This window comes from Xenopus laevis, chromosome 3L (assembly GCF_017654675.1).
Source record: "Xenopus laevis strain J_2021 chromosome 3L, Xenopus_laevis_v10.1, whole genome shotgun sequence".
NCBI classification, from domain to species: Eukaryota; Metazoa; Chordata; class Amphibia; order Anura; family Pipidae; genus Xenopus; species Xenopus laevis.
This window is the reverse complement of record NC_054375.1, coordinates 16,766,507-16,778,294: the sequence shown is the minus strand read 5'-3', so window position 1 is coordinate 16,778,294 and position 11,788 is coordinate 16,766,507. Positions and strand designations below refer to the sequence as shown.

The window sequence follows — 11,788 nt, the reverse complement described above, 5'->3', positions numbered from 1 at the left end:
TTTTATTTCCAAAATGTTGGGAGGTATGGGACAGCAAATAGGCTATAGCCATCAGCCAACCAGATCACTGATGTCAAAGCCTTTGATACACACTATACTTGTGTGGCTTTTCTTACTTGACTATTGTTATGTCCTACATTTATTTATAACATCAGCGTTCCTGGATATTTGTAGAATTTCAGTTGAGGTTTTTCGATGAGGGGGGAGCTAGAGACATTCTTAAGGAAAAATAGTATTTGGTGCCTGAGATTTATAGAAGGGTAGTCATATCTATCCTACAGGGAACTGGGGTCTGGCCCATCATGAAATAGGAATCATTGCATGGATTTAAATTGTCCACTCATCCAAATCCAGAAGGATAAGCCACACAACAGCATCTCTTTCAGATGCACGCATTTAGCCAGTTTGGCTGGATTCCGTATTCTGAGAAAAAAACAAAACAAAAAAAAAAAAGCTGAAAAATATATTGTCCAGTCATCCAAATCCAGAAGGATAAGCCCCACAACAGCATCCCTTTCAGATGCACGCATTTAGCCAGTTTGGTCGGATTCCGTATTCGGAGAAATTGAGGTTACAAAACAAAACAAAAAAAAAAAGCTAAAAATATATTGGTCCATAAAGTTCCACCAAGTTCCAAGAGTGTTGTGGTGGAACGGTAAACGGCAGAACACTTAACATAAGGATTTGTGGCATCCTTAATCTTGGTTACATTCTTCTCCCAAATTCTTAAAAGAAAACTTGAAACAAACCCTGGTGCTTAGCCATATGCCCCCAGTTGGACTCCGTAGACTTATAAAGCAATGCACAAAGATTGATATGTTTTGCAGGAACCATCAGGATAAATAATAGCTTAATCTGCTTTGGCTTTTACAAGACACACATGCGGTAAATGCCCCGGGTAATGGATTTCGGAAGTTTCCTGTGTAAACGAATACATGAAATTTTTGAATTTCTAAATTCCCCTGTTATCTTTTTCATTGGAATTCTCCAAATTCCGAAACACCTGTTGGGCAGACGCTGAGATAAGGGAACATGTGAGCCGAGACTCACCCAGGATATTAGTCAAAGAGACAGTTTGGTCAAAGAGCGTTGAGAGTCATTGGCGTTGATGCAAATATTATGATAGAGGATTTATGTGTAATGGGGAATGTATATAGCATTAAAGGAGAAATACAACTCTCAATTTGTAACCCCTAGCTTTGCAAAGTAGACACCTCAAACTCATTTATAGATGCAAGAAGGTAGAGTCCTGCAGTGGGTTGGGCCCACAAAAACCTGCGGTACTGTGAGGTTTGCAGGTAGAAGCTTCGGGAGCGGGTATAGATGCACGTTGACGGTTCTCCGGGTTTACGGTTCGCAGGTCAGGCCGTGGGTCTTCTCAGTAGCGAGTTTTACTCCTTTTTTTCTGATCACTCCTACTTCTATTGATGTCACATCTGGTAGACAATGACAGCACTTCCAGTTCTACTCCTTTTTTTCTGATCACGCCTACTTCTAATGATATCACTTCCGGTTTACAATGAAAGCACTTCCTGTTTCTTGATGGTCATCGGGTCGCGGATCAAGTTGCGGATAAGGTACTTGCAGGTCAGGTCGGGTAACAGGTCCAATCGGGTAAGTATGTGGGTTGCGGGTCCTGGTGCAGGTTGCAGATTGGGGGTTGTGGGTCGGTTCGGGTTTAACAAATTGGTTCCATGCAGGACTCTACAAGAAGGTGCTCCATTGTTGCTGGACTATATTTCCATTGAGATTTGGTTGGATCATCAGGCCCGGATTTGCGGCAAGGCCGCATAGGCCCGGGCCTAGGGCGGCAAAGAAATAGGGGCGGCATGCCGCCCAGCCGCCGTTCAACTGCACCAGCTGCGCCGGCGTTTTTTCGCCGGGGCGCTGGGAAGGCGGGCGCTAGGACCGCGCGGCCGCCAGGTCGGACCGCGCGGCCTAGGGGTGCCCAAAAGTGAAATCCGGCGCTGTGGATCATCACTGCTGTATACAATGTATGCCTCCTTTAAAGGGGTTGTTCACTTTTAAATTAACTTTTAGAATGATGTAGAGAGCGATATTCTGAGGCAATTTGCAATTGGTTTTCCTTTTTTATTATTTGTGGTTTTAGCTTTTTCTTCAGCAGCTCTCCAATTTCTGCAGTTTAAGCAATCTGGTTGTTAGGGTCCAAATTATCCATGCAATCATGCACTGATCTGAATAAGAGACTGGAATATATAAATATATAAAACTATAAATGTGTAGCCTTACAGAGGATTTGATCTTAGATGGGGGTCAGTGAACCCCATTTGAAAGCTGGATAGAGTCAGAAAAAGAAGGCAAATATTTATATTTTATAAAAAGAAAAAATGCTGCTCCAGCAGAATTCTGCATTGAATCCATTTTTTAAAAGAGCAAATAGATTTTTTAATATTTAATTTTGAAATTTGGTATGGAGCTAGACATGATGTCCATCTCCCAGGTGCCCCTAACCATGTGATTTGTGCTCTGATAAACTTGTCACTCTTTGCTGCTACACTGCAAGTTGGAGTGATATGGATTCAGAAGAATACTGAATCCTTCAGGAAACATTGGGTCAAATACTGAACTACGTCAAAACCCTAATTTGAGTATTCAAATTTTAGATAATAAAAAAAAATGGTATGATCTGTAAACTAATAAAAAATATTACATTTAGCTGTGCAAAAGTCTTAAAGGGATTTTCTCCTTTGAATTAACATTTAGTATCATGTAGAGAGTGATATTACGAGACAATTTGCAAACGGTTTTTATTTTTTTATTATTTGTGGTTTTTGAGTTATTTAGCTTTTTATTCAGCAGCTCTGGTTGCTAGAGTCCAAATTACCCTTTTGAATAAGAGACTGGAATAGGAATAGGAGTAGAGGATAAGTAATAAAAAGTATCAATAATACATTTTTAAACTTACAAAGCTAGGGATGCACCGAATCCAGGATTCAGTCTAGGATTCGGCCAGGATCCAATATTTTTCGGCAAAAATCCGAACCCTTGTGCCTGGCCGAACCAAATCCAAATTTACATATGGAAATTAGGATCCAGATTTGTTTCGGCATTCAGTCGAATCTTTCTCGAAGGATTGAGGGATTCGGGCGAATCCCCAATAGCGGATTTGGTGCATCTCTATACAAAGCATTTGTAAAATTATAAAAAATAAAAAAATAACCAATTGAAAAGTTGCTTAGAATTAGCCTTCTACTACATACTAAAAGTTAACTTAAAGATGAACCACTACTTTAAGGGTTGCACTGATCTGAATCGAAACCTTAAGAATTTGGCCGAATGCTACAAAAAGTTTAGCATTTTATAATATAAAATCTTAAGTGAACCCTTGGGGAAACATAGTCACGCCCCTTTTCCAACTGAAAACAATGTTCTGAATGTGTGAAGTATTAGGCAGTGCTGTGTGTGTGTGAGTGAGTGTGACATGGTTAGTCTGTGTGTGTGAGTTACTAACAGGTGCAATGTTTCTCATGAAATTTCTTTAGGGAGAGGGGACACTGATAGGCAACTAACTTCTGTGGACAGAATTCTGGTAAGAACTGTATGTTCCTGGCAGCCATCACAAACGCACATAAGGTTGCCAGTCCATTCCTTATGAATAATAACGAATGCAGGACTGCCTAATGTTCAGCCCAAACCTGGACCCTGCATTGTCCCTTCTGGCTGCTCTGTTATACTATGCATAGCTCTTGTATTGCTGCATGCCTCAGCCTTGCCCTTCCCAGTGAGTATTTTCCTACGACTACTATAGGTACCATCTCTACTATATATATCTCTACTATACCTGTTATCCCACAGCCACACTCCCTTCACAGAGACTATTATTCCTCTGTTACTATAGGCACCATCTCTCCCTACTTTACTTGCTATCCCATAGTCATGCTTCCTTCCCAGAGACTATTATCTCACTGTTACTATAGGCACCATCTCTCCCTACTATATCTGCTATCCTACAGCCACATTCCCTTCCCAGAGACTATTATCCAACTGCTACTATAGGCACCATCTCTCCTTACTATACCTGCTATCCCACAGTCACATTCCTTTCCCAGAGACTATTATCCCACTTCTACTCTAGGCACCATCTCCCCTACTATACCTGCTATCCCACAGCCACACTCCCTTCCCAGAGACTATTATCCCCACTGCTACTATAGGCACCATCTCTCCCTACTATACCTGCTATTCCACAGCCACACTCCCTTCCCATAGACTGTTATACCCACTGTTACTATAGGCACCATCTTTCCCTACAATACCTGCTACCCCACAGTCACAGTCCCTTCCCAGAGACTATTATCCCAGGGTTATTATAGGCACCATCTCTTCCTACTATACCTGCTATTCCACAGGCACAGTCCCTTCCCAGAGACTATTATCCCACTGTAACTATAGGCACAATCTGTCCCTACTATATCTGCTATCCCAAAGCCACAGTCCCTTCCCAGAGACTATTACCCCACTGTAACTATAGGCACCATCTGTCCCTACTATACCTGTTATCCCACAGCCACAGTCTCTTCCCAGAGACTATTATCCCACTGTTACTATAGGCACCATCTGTCCATACTATACCTGCTATCCAGGCCCTGATTTACAAACTTGCAGCGCCTAGGCCGGCTCTACTCATCGCCCTCGCTCCCCAGCAGGTGCAGTCCCCTTCGCTTCCCCTGTCCAGCACTGTTACCTCCACTTCCGGTTTCCCCCTGTCCAGCGATGTCCCCTTGCCTTCCAGGGCCTTCCGCTTTCTGTGCGTGCGCATAGTTTAACACTTGGGAACAGCACTGTGCCGTCCCCTTCACTTCCCCCTATCCAGCACTGTCGCCTCCACTTCCGCTTCCCCCTGTCCAGCGATTTCCTTCCCCTTCCAGGTGCCGTCCTCTCCCCCCTCAGTGTGTGTGTGCGTATGCGCACATCTTAACACTTGGGAACAGCACTGGAGACTGACGTGAGTCTCCAGTGCTAGTTACTGATGCGGCTGGGCCGCCCCTGAAATTGCGCCACCCTAGGCCCTCGCCTATGTGGCCTTGTCACAAATCCGGGCCTGCTGCTATCCCACAGCCACAGTCCCTTTCCAGGGACTATTATCCCACTGCTACTATAGGCATCATCTATCCCTACTATACCTGCTATACCACAGTTCCTTGCCAGGCACACTCCCTTCCCAGAGACTATTACACCACTGTTACTATAGCCACCATCTCTCCCTACTATGCCTGCTATCTCACAGCCACAGTCCTTCCCAAAGTTTATTATCCCACGGTTACTATAGGCACCATCTCTCCCTACTATACCTGCTATCCCACAGCCACATTTCCTTCCCAGAGACTACTATCCCACTGTTATTATAGGCACCATATCTCCCTACTATACCTGCTATCCCACAGTCACAGTCCCTTCCCAGAGACTATTATACCACTGTAACTATAGGCACCATCTGTCCCTACTATACCTGCTATCCCACAGCCACAGTCCCTTCCCAGAGACTATTATCCCACTGTTACTATAGGCACCATCTGTCCATACTATACCTGCTATCCCACAGAAACAGTCCCTTTCCAGGGACTATTATCCCACTGTTACTATAGGCACCATCTCTCCCTACTATACCTGCTATCCCACAGCCACACTCCCTTCACAGAGACTATTATCCCACTGTTACTATAGGCACCATCATTCCCTATTATCAGGGCCGGGAACTAGGGGTAGGCAGAGTAGGCACGTGCCTAGGGCGCAAAGCTGAGGGGGCGCCAGGCACGTACCTGCTCTGTCGCCTACCCCGTGTCCGGTCCTGTGTCTCCCTGACTAGCGTCAGTAATTTCTGTTTTAAATGCGCTTGCGCGTAGTTTCGTGCATGGTGCCGGCATGTAGTTTCGCGCATGCACGCCGGTGCGTATTTTCGCGCATGCGCGCCGGCGCACACTAAGCCGGCGCCGTGCTCGGCCAGGTTGCCTAGGGCGCCTGGCCGGGTTGGCCCGGCTCTGCCTATTATACCTGCTATGCCATAGTCACAGTCTTTTTATTAAGTCTCATGGGCACTCTCTGTCTACACAATGAATATGTTATATATTATCTTTTCACATTCTTTCTAACACGTGACTGTACCTCTTCATAAAGTGCATAATTAATTTTTAGTGCCTTTCTCTGCCTTTTTATGTCTGACCCATGCAAGGAAAATCAGCAATTCTCTTTGTGACTCTTAACCTCTTCAAGTTTTACCCACCAGGCACCATATGGGCAAAGTGTTAGGACAAAACTCGAGGGATTTATTTCCAGGACATACTTCCCACCTCACACATTTAACCAACCAAAAATAATGAGAAATTCAGCTTAATTTTAATAACTCCTAAGAGTAAGTCCAAAATGCAAAGTGAATGTGCGTGCGGCATGTCCTGACAAAGGCCGGCTGTCTGCCCTCGCCCTGGATCAGACACAGACAGCTGCTGGCTGGCTCCTGGACACTCTGCCAGATACTGCTTCCTCAAAGATTTTCCTGAAAATTTTACTCCTGGGACAAGTATTCTGATGTGGGCCTGTCTCATGTCTGGTTACCAAACAGAGAAAATTGCGTGGTGTAGGAAAATACTTTTCACTTACTCGTATCTCCATTCTGAAAAACAAGTCCATCCTGCAGGGAGACCATGCCCAGAGAAATTTAGGACCTACAGTACCTAATGTATAAAGCTTCCAAAAAAGCATGTAATGCAGTATTGCAACCCCCACTTAGATGCAGGGCTGGACTTGCATTCACATGGTACCAGGGAATCTCCCTACTGTAGGTCAGTTCTTAAGAGCAGGCCATGGATTTATAAGGTTCTCTAGAAGGGTTCTAGGTGGTCTATTATGAAACTACTTTCATAATCCTCTTTCTATTACATAACCACCTACACCAGAATTTAGTTCAGTGGTTGTCAAGCTTTATCAGTTTAAGTTGGCTTTTAGGTCCACCCTTTGGTCAGGATGGCTGTCAAACTTTTTCAGTTTCAGTTCTCCTTGGAGGTCCATCATTTGTTCAGGGCCACCCAAAGCTAATACCATGTTACAGATACAGGAAAATATCCACAGTTTGAAGAATATCTAGTTTTCACCACAAATCTCACCCTAATTGATTTTCTTTCTGGGCTTTCAGGTTTATCAAGCAGAGCAAGTAGGCGTTCTCCCCAAATTTCACCCTAGCTGACATGCAACTTGATCCCCATCTGCCACTTCTCCAAGCCACTCCCCTCTTCCCCAGGAGGCCAGCTCCCGAGTTTGGGAGCCACTGATTTACATACTGTTATTATTTAAGTCAGGCAGTCCCAAACTGTAGACCTCAAAAGATGACAGGCTTATTGGGAAGTGGGTAAGGTTTGTTTTCTGTGGGTGACGGTGTGTCTGTGTACATCTTAGGGGAGATTGTGGATGCACACCTAAGGCCAATTTCAAAAAGTTTAAAGCCCTGTCTAAATGATTCAAGTAAATATGCAAGTGCATGTAATTTTGAAACAGGGTTTTTTTGTTACAAAGTTATGATCATAATATTGATAAGCCACCATACCACGTCAAGGTAAAACCCCACATGGTGGTCCCTAACTTATTTATCTTTAGTCATAGTAAAAAAGGAACATTACCTCTCTGTGTAGTAACAATTCTTTATGTAAACATCTCCAGTGCTTTGGTTTCAAACTCTGTGCTAAATCTTCCCCGCCAACTGCTAAGCGGCTTTTAAGAGGGAGAGACTGCCTTAACCAACGCCCATTTTAGAGAAGTAGAAGTCAGGTGTTGTAATTAAAAACAAAGTAGAGTGATATGTGCAGTTGCACAATAGTGTGTATACATGTGTAAGTGAAATGTGAAGGTGTGTATGGTAGTGGTAAGGGAAAGTGTATGTGTATTTGGGAGTATGTATGAAGGTAAGTATAGAATGAAAGGGTGTAGAAGAGAAATAAATGAAAGACACAATAAGTGTGTGTGTACATAGAGAAGTGTCTTTCGTTTAGTTCTCCTTTACACTCTTTCATTCTATGCTTACTTACATACATACTCCCAAATACACATACACTTTCCCTTATCACTACCATACACACCTTCACATTTCACTTACACATATACACACTATTGTGCAACTGCACATATCACTCTACCCATATGGCGGTCCCTAAGCGGGGGAGGGTTAATCTCATGGAACCAATGCTGGGGTCTAGGTTATCTCTCCCCTTTGAAAGCTAATGGCGGGGGAGGACTAAGCCCTCCCAGGTCGGGAGACCTTATTTTTCAGGTAATGCTCTTATGCCGGGAGGCTTTAGCATTTGAAATTATGACCAGAGGTAAATAGTTAGGGACCGCCATATGGGTTTTACCTTGACGTGGTATGGTGGCTTATCAATCTTATGATCATAATTTTGTAACTAAAAAACCCCCTGTCTTTGTAAATACATGCATCTGCATAGATTACTGATATGACAGGGGACCAGGGAATGTGCATTGATCAATTTTTCTTCTTTTTTTCTATGTCTGTAGTTAATTTGGCCAGATCAGTAGCACTTCCAATGTATTTTAGTACATTTTTATTTAGCCATGGAGTGCTCTCACAATTTTTCCTTTTTGTATTTTGTATTGTAGCAGATTTATTCTGTTTGGAAGTTCAGCAGCTATGCTGCAGGCCAGGCTTCCATGTGGTTGTAGCACCCCCATACCTGTCTCTTTAAATGGTGGAACAATGCCTTTGGAAATGGGTGTTGGTCTGGGCAGTTTCTCTCTCTTAAAAGCCGCAAGCGGGGGAGGGTTAATCTCATGGAACCAATGCTGGGGTCTAGGTTATCTCTCCCCTTTGAAAGCTAATGGCGGGGGAGGACTAAGCCCTATGATGAAAACCAATGCCCAGGTCGGGAGACCTTATTTTTCAGGTAATGCTCTTATGCCGGGAGGCTTTAGCATTTGAAATTATGACCAGAGGTAAATAGTTAGGGACCGCCATATGGGTTTTACCTTGACGTGGTATGGTGGCTTATCAATCTTATGATCATAATTTTGTAACTAAAAAACCCCGTCTTTGTAAATACATGCATCTGCATAGATTACTGATATGACGGGACCAGGGAATGTGCATTGATCAATTTTTCTTCTTTTTTTCTATGTCTGTAGTTAATTTGGCCAGATCAGTAGCACTTCCAATGTATTTTAGTACATTTTTATTTAGCCATGGAGTGCTCTCACAATTTTTCCTTTTTTTATTTTTAACTGCAGCTCAAAGCCCAACTGTAAATTCCTGACCAAAAAGAAAGACAAAAATAAAGCCAGATTAGTGCAGAAAGAAAAAACTGTTTACTCCTTGTCCCGTCTTTGTATATTTTACTGCTTGCGGGGTTGCGGAAAGAATCCGGAAAATGTGAATTTTATAAGCAAGTTCTTGCATTTTAGCTATGGCAAGAATGAGATCCGAGCGTAAACCTGGACTGAGCGTGAAGAAGGGAGCCAGAACTGGAAGGCGTTAGGCAATGATCGGAAGTTGGACCTGGAGATATCAATTTCTCTCACCCAGAACTGTGGGCTACTGGGAAATGATGCCGCAGCCTTGGAATGCTCCGGGTGAGCAAGGCACAGACCAACAGACACGCCGACAGTACAAATGGACAGTTCTCCTTTTAAAGTAATTCTGTGGAGATGCACTTTATAACAGGGATGAACAGAGCAGTAGCATAACTAGATGTTACTGGGCCCCACCACAAATTAATTTTAGGGCCCCATCATATGCAGAGGTTGCCCTTTTTTACCAATATATGTTGAAATTGCTCATTAATTAGGGCCTCATGGGGGCCCATATTCCTTCTGGGCCCCCCTGCAGCCATAGAGCCTGCTTCCTCTGTAGTTACACCCCTGGTGCAGAGCTGTTTGGGGGCACTTGGGTGTTCTTACCCTGTCAATTCATGTGGGTGTAACTTAAACTCTATATGTCCCTTGCAAAAAATGTTTTGACCCCTGACAGGTCCTCATATGGCCTCTCTTCGCTCATGGGATCTGCTACCCAGTTGACAAGCAGTAATAATCAAAGGGAGTGCTTGACAGCCATCTTATTACCCTTGGCACAGGGGGATGTAAAAAAAAGTGGCGCTTGATTTAAAGTGGGTGGGGCTTTGTGTAGATTGTGGGTGTGGTTTGGAAAGATTAAACAGGGTTAAAAGGTTGAAATTTCTCATTGTCAGGGATGGGTTTGATTTTTATGAGACTGTGTTTTACAAGAGGGGGACGCTTATCGCTGCTTTGTGACCCATTAGTGTAGAAAGTAGAAAAGGGGCCCTGGCTGATCATCTTGCAAACATTTTGGATGCTATATAAGATTTTGTTCTGGTTTCCCATAAATTCTAGTTATGAAACTTATAATACTGTTACTTCCTATTACATAACTACATGTCTTTATTAAGGCAAGAATAGCTTATCTCAAAATGTATGGAGTTACCATAAAGTGGGTGGGGTTTTGGGCTGGTCTGAGACATGCCTGGGTACAACTGGGTGTGGTCAAGACAGATCAGAGTGTGGCCTAAATTATGCTGATTCTTCATATTAAAACTGCTCTTTTTATCACTAACAAAATAGAATTTGTGATTAAAAAATTAATTAAAGCTACCTGGGGCCTGGTAAAGTTCTGACTAAAACAAGATTTTCACTCTGCTTCGTGGCTGACGCTACCAGGGTAGAGGATTGTGGGTGATTGATGCTGTGACCAGGATGGAAGGGAGCATAACTGGGTGGATGGGGGTAGGCAACACAAAAGTTGGTAGTGCCAAAACCTACCATCATTGTAATTTGGTAGTAAATTTGTAATACCAGCCCAAGTCCTTGCCACCTAGGTTAGTGAATACTAATCAGTGCCATATCTACCATTTAAACACTTTTTTTTAATTCAGTTGTTTTCAGATTGTTCCCTAGAAATTAATTATTTTTTACTGTTTTTCCAAAATCTAAGTTTAAGGTTGAATGTTCGTGTCTCTTGTGTTTCAGTCTGGCAGCTCAGTAATTCAGGTGCAGACTCTAAACTGTTACAATTTTGCAACATTTAGTTGATACAATTCTCAGAAGAATCTCTGGAGTATTAGTACGGAAGAGCACTGGGGCCAGCAAAAAAAAAAAATTATGGTGAATTATGACTTTTAAAAGTCATAATTATGACTTTAAATCTCATAATTATGACTTTTAAACTCATAATTATGACTTTAAATCTCATAATTATGACTTTTAAACTCATAATTATGACTTTAAAAAGTCGAAATTATGACTTTTAATCTCATAATTATGACTTTAAAAAGTCGAAATTATGACTTTTATTCTCATAATTATGACTTTTAAACTCATAATTATGACTTTAAAAAGTCGAAATTATGACTTTTAATCTCATAATTATGACTTTTAATCTCATAATTATGACTTTTAAACTCATAATTATGACTTTGAATCTCATAATTATGACTTTAAAACTCATAATTATGACTTTAAAAAGTCGAAATTATGACTTTTATTCTCATAATTATGACTTTTAAATCTCATAATTATGACTTTAAATCTCATAATTATGATTTTAAAAAGTCGAATTTTTTACTTTTAATCTCATAATTATGACTTTTAAATCTCATAATTATGACTTTAAATCTCATAATTATGACTTTTAAATCTCATAATTATGACCTTTAAACTCATAATTATGACTTTAAAAAGTCGAAATTATGACTTTAAATCTCATAATTATGACTTTTAAATCTCATAATTATGACTTTAAATCTCATAATTATGACTTTTA

The 11,788-nt window shown here is 41.9% G+C and overlaps 1 long non-coding RNA gene across 1 annotated transcript; it reads left to right on the top strand.

Moving 5' to 3' along the window:
- The first annotated feature begins 8,806 nt into the window (after positions 1–8,806).
- On the top strand, positions 8,807–10,582 carry LOC121401406. Its single transcript, XR_005966212.1, has 2 exons — positions 8,807–8,903; positions 9,418–10,582. It is a non-coding gene; the product is annotated as an uncharacterized LOC121401406 (long non-coding RNA).
- The last annotated feature ends 1,206 nt before the right edge of the window (positions 10,583–11,788 follow it).